Raw genomic sequence first — 5,333 nt, forward strand, 5'->3', positions numbered from 1 at the left:
TAAAAAATTTTTTCTTTGTCTTTGATGGATTGGATTAATTCAAAAGTCCCGTCTTTGAGCTCTGAAATTCTTTCTTTAGCTTGTTTGATTGTATTGCTGAGACTTTTTGGCTCATTTCGCATTTTTCTAAGTGTGCTTTGATTTCTAGATATGTGATTGTTTTTCATTCAATCTATCTGTTTCACTGAAGATGTTTTCTTTTATATCTGGTATCATGTTTTTCAACTTTTTAAGTTGACTTCAACTTTCTCTGGTGCCTCCTTGATTAGCTTAATAATCAACCTTCTGAATTATTTTTCTGGTAATTCAGAGATATTGTCTTGGCTTGAATTAATTGCTAGTGAGTTGGTTTAATCCTTTGGGGGTGTTAAAGAATCTTGTTTTGTCATATTACCAGAATTGGTTTTTTGGTTTCTTCTCATTTGGGTAGACTATGTCAGACAAAACATGTGGGATTCAAGGGCTGCTCTTCAGATTCTTTTGTCCTATGGGGAGCTCCCTTGATGTGCTGTTCTCCGCTACTCCTGGGTATGGGGCTCCCTGAGAATTGAATTGCAGTGATTGTTTTTGTTCTTCTGGGTCTAGCCACCCAACAGAGTTACTGGGCTCTGAGATGTTACTGGGGAATGTCTGCAAAGAATCTTGTTAATTGATTCATTTTCAGGTCTTCCAGCAGTGGATACCAGCAGCTGTGCTGGTGCAGGTAGCAGGGGAGAAAAATGGACTCTGAGAGGGTCCTTGGTTTTACTTTTGTCAGTGCACTAGTTTTGTGTTGGTTTTCCTCCAGCTGGAAGGTACTGCTTCAACAGCACATCAGCAGCAGTACTATAGGGAGGATTCAAACTTGTCCTAGGGGCACCTGGTTAAGTATTCAGGTTTCTTGGGTGGTGTGCAGGCCATAGAGCTCCCAAGAAGTTACGTCTTTGTCTTTGGCAACCAGAGCAGGTAGAGAAGACCACCAGGTGGGAACAGGGATAGGTATGTCTGAGCTCTAACTCCTTTGGGCAAGGCTTGCTGTGACTGCTCTAAGAGATGGGGATGTGGTTCCCAGGCCGATGGAGCTATGTTTCCAGGGTATTATGGCTGCCTGTATTGAGTCATACACGTCACCAGATGATATGGTTTGGCTGTGTCCCCCTGAAATCTCAACTTGAATTGTAACTCCCAGAATTCCCATGTGTCATGGGAGGGACCCAGGGGGAGGTCATTGAATCATGGATGTCAGTCTTTTCCATGTTATTCTTGTGATGGTGAATAAGTCTCAGGCGATTTGATGGGTTTATCAGGGTTTCCACTTTTGCTTCTTTCTCATTCTTCTCTTGCTGCCACCATATAAGAAGTGTCTTTCACCTTCAGCCATGATTCTGAGGCCCCGCCAGCTATGTGGAACTGTAAGTCTAATTAAATCTCTTTTTCTTTCTGATCTCAGTTATGTCTTTATCCGCAGCATGAAAATGAACTAATACAGCAAGTTGGCACCAGTATAGTAGGGTGTTGCTGAAAAGATACCTGAAAATGTTGAAGTGACTTTTGAATTAGGTATCAGGCAGAGGTTGGAACAGTTTGGAGGCCTCAGAAGGGGAGAAGAACATGTGGGAAAGTTTGGAACCTCCTTGTTTAATGGCTTTGACAAAAAAGCTGACAGTGATATGAACAATAAGGTCCAGGCTGAGGTAGTCTCAGCTGGAGATGAGGAACTTGGGAACTGGAGCAAAGGTGATTCTTGTTATGTTTTACCAAAGAGCCTGGTGGCATTTTGCCCCTGGCCTAGAGATTTGTGGAAGTATGAAATTGAGAGATGATTTAGGGTATCTGGTAGACAAAATTTCTAAGCAGAAAAGCATTCAAAATGTGACTTGGGTGCTATTAAAAGCATTCCATTTTAAAAGGGAAATAGAGCATAAAAATTCAGAAAATTTGCAGCCTGATGATGCAGTAGAAAAGAAAACCCCATTTTTCTTTTTTTAGGAGAAATTCAAGCTGGCTGCAGAAATTTGCATAAGTAACAAGGAGCCTAATGTTAATCCCCAAGAACATGCGGAAAATGTCTCCATATCAGAGGCCTTCATGGCAGCCCCTCCCATCACAGGCCTGAAGGCCCAGGAGGAACAAGTGGTTTCATGGACTGAGCTCAGGGTCCTTGTGCTGTATGCCACCTAGGGACTTGGTGCCCTGTGTTCCAGCTGCTCCTGCCATGGCTGAAAGGGGTTCATGTACAGCTTGTGTGGCTTCAGACAGTAGAAACTCCAAGCCTTGGCAGCTTACACGTGGTGTTGAGTGGGAGGGTACACAGAAGTCAAGAACTTAGGTTTGGAATCTCCGCCTCGATTTCAGAAGATGTATGGAAATGCCTGGATACCCAGGCAAAAGTTTGCTTCAGGGGTGGGGCCCTCAGGGAGAACCTCTTCTAGGACAGTGTGAAAGGGAAATGTGGGATTGGAGCCCCCACACAGAGTCTCTACTGGGGCACTACCTAGTGGAGCTGTGAGAAAAGGGCCACCACCCTCCAGACTCCAAAATGCTATATCCACTGGCAGCTTGCAATGTTTGCCTGGAAAAGCTGCAGACACTCAAAGCCTGCCTGTGACCACAGCTGGGAAGAAGGTTGTACCCTGGAGAGTCACAGGGGCAGAGCTGCCCAAGACCATGTAAACCTACCTCTTGCATCAGTGTGACCTGGATGTGAGACCTGACATCAAAGTATATCATTTTGAAGCTTTAAAATTTGACTGCCACACTGGATTTCAGACTTGCATGGGACTTGTAATCCCTTTGTTTTGGCCAATTTCTCCCATTTGAATGGCTGTGTTTACCCAATACCTGTACCCTGATTGTATCTAGTAAGTAACTAGCTTGTGTGTGTGTGTGTGTGTGTGTGTGTGTGTGTGTGTGTCTGTGAATTTTACTTTAATTTAGTTCAGGATAGTTGTAATTTCCAGTGTAATTTAATATTTAATCAGAGTTTATTTAAAAGGGTTAATTTCCATGGTTTTAAACAATTCGTGGATTTCTTCCCATTACTGATTTCTAACTTAACTCTGTTGCCATTAGAGAATGGGATATATATTATTTCAATTTTAATATTAATGAGTCTCGTCTATGACCCCACATATCTACTCTGGCAAATACTCAGTGTACACTTGAATGTCAGTGTTTAGTTGTTGGGTTAAACTAAATACATAGACATATATATATATATAACTTTACTGTATTCAAGTAAGTTCTTATCATTTGAAAAATAAATTTCTCAGTTGTCTCACATTCAAATTATTTAGTTCATAACTTCCATAACACATAGTGCACTGATCATGCAGAAAATAGAAAATATTGACAAATGAATCTGAAATTTCAAAATATTTATTGAACAAAAGAATAAACATAAGCCCCAAAGAAAATATGACAAACTTTATATGTAAAATGTAATTTTCCCCTAATTAATATAATTGCTTTCTGTTCATGGTTTACAAAATGACTGATGTTTCCCTTCTATCCCTTTGTACCTATGTGTATCTAGCAGAAATGTTCTCAGCTCTGGCTACAGGCACATAGAAACTTGCTATCAATGATTATGTTCAAATGTTTATTTCCTTTCCCCAGAATAAACTGGGGAACTGGCACTGTCTGGATTGAACAGAGGACAGATACTCAGGAAGCTCTGATCATCTTGAGTTTCACATTTATGAGAAAAAAATGGACGCAGAGGCTTGATAACAGGAATGTCATTGAATGTGTAGATATGGCACCCATCACTAACGTTATAAAAGGAAATGGACCTCATACCTACATCCAGGTAAATCCCCACTCTGCAACTGAGGACTCACCCAGAGAAAAGTTAAAGGCATAGTGCTGGTGGCAAAGATCTGGCCTTTTCTGGAACCCACAGTCCAGAAGCCAAGTTCTGAAGAAAGTACAACGTCCCCCTGTCGATTCACATATTCCTTACAAATGCCCACATCCCGTATTTTGTTGGTGCCCATATCCACCTCCTAGTAATGGCGGCCAGAAATGAAGCGAGAGGTCCCCAGGACGCACAGTGCGGAGCTGAACCTTTTAGCCTGCTCTTTCCTGTTCTCTCTGAAATCTGCACATTGGACGCTCCTCAGGTCTTCAGAAATGGTAAGATAGTTGCTGGCTATGTCCACATCCAAGGTCATAGCCACTTGAAACTTCTTTATTCGTGAGTTCATCCTTAGAATAGATTTCAGCTTGGGCTCTAGTTCCTTGTTGATGGAAATCAGTGCCCTCAGCTTGTACTTGGGCTCGATGTCATTCTTCTGAGAAGCCACAGTGCATAAGGGGCATAGTACACCTTCCCCATGGGGCTCCTTCTGCAGTGAATTGATGTGCTAGAAGCAGCAGGCATATCCACATTTCAGTTGCACTGGTTCTTCAAGATCATTTAGACAAACAGGACATCTAATTACTTGTTTGAAGTGTTCAGCCATGGCAAAGGTCTTCCCGAGTTTCCTCCCCTGGCCTCCAGCTGCTTCTGCTGACAGCTCAGATCTCAACTAGCTTGCTTTTGAGTTTACAGGCTCATAGGTGGTAGGGACTTCCCTTGTCTCAGATGAAACTGTGTACTGTGAACTTTTGGGTTAGTGCTGAAATGAATTAAGACTTCAGGGGACCGTTGGGAAGGCATGATCGGTTTTGAAGTGTGAGGACATGAAATTTGGAGGAGCTGGGGTGAAATGATATGGGTTGGCTGTGTCCCCACCAAAATCTCAACTCAAATTGTATCTCCCAGAATTCCCATGTGTTGTGGGAGGGACCAAGGGAGAGGTAATTGAATCATGGGGCCAGTCTTCCCCATGCTATTTTCATGATAGTGAATAAGTCTCATGAAATCTTATGTGTTATCAAGGGTTTCTGATTTTGCTTCTTCTCATTATCTCTTGTCTCTACCATGTAAGAAGTGCTTTTCACCTTCTGCCATGATACTGAGGCCTCCCAAGCCATGTGGAACTATAAGTCCAATTAAACCTCTTTTTCTTCTCAGTCTTGGGTATGTCATTATCAGCAGTATGAAAATGAACTATTACACCAGGGAGGTAGGGGAAAGCTGGCAGTCACAGTCCTCACCTCATTCCCACACAGCCCACAGTCCTGAAGGGTGATCTTACTCCCTTTTTGCGCTCCCAACAACACTGAGTTTATTTCCAGGCAGTCAGTGATCAGGGCTGAAAACTCACCTCAGACCACCAGTCTCCCATCTGGGAAAGCAAGGTGACTCACAGTTTTTTGGCATCTCAGGGAGACTGCAGCAACAATCTAGTTCCTTCAAAGATTCTGCGGATTCTCTCAACTTTCCTGGTATGTTCCTATGGTAGGTC

General features: G+C 42.6%; 1 pseudogene; it reads right to left on the reverse strand.

Annotated features, from left to right (window-relative positions):
* Window positions 1-3,580: 3,580 nt before the first annotated feature.
* LOC100414517 (ret finger protein-like 4A pseudogene) lies at window positions 3,581-4,445 on the reverse strand (annotated as a pseudogene).
* Window positions 4,446-5,333: the final 888 nt, after the last annotated feature.

This window comes from Callithrix jacchus, chromosome 3, assembly GCF_049354715.1.
Source record: "Callithrix jacchus isolate 240 chromosome 3, calJac240_pri, whole genome shotgun sequence".
Lineage (NCBI taxonomy): Eukaryota > Metazoa > Chordata > Mammalia > Primates > Cebidae > Callithrix > Callithrix jacchus.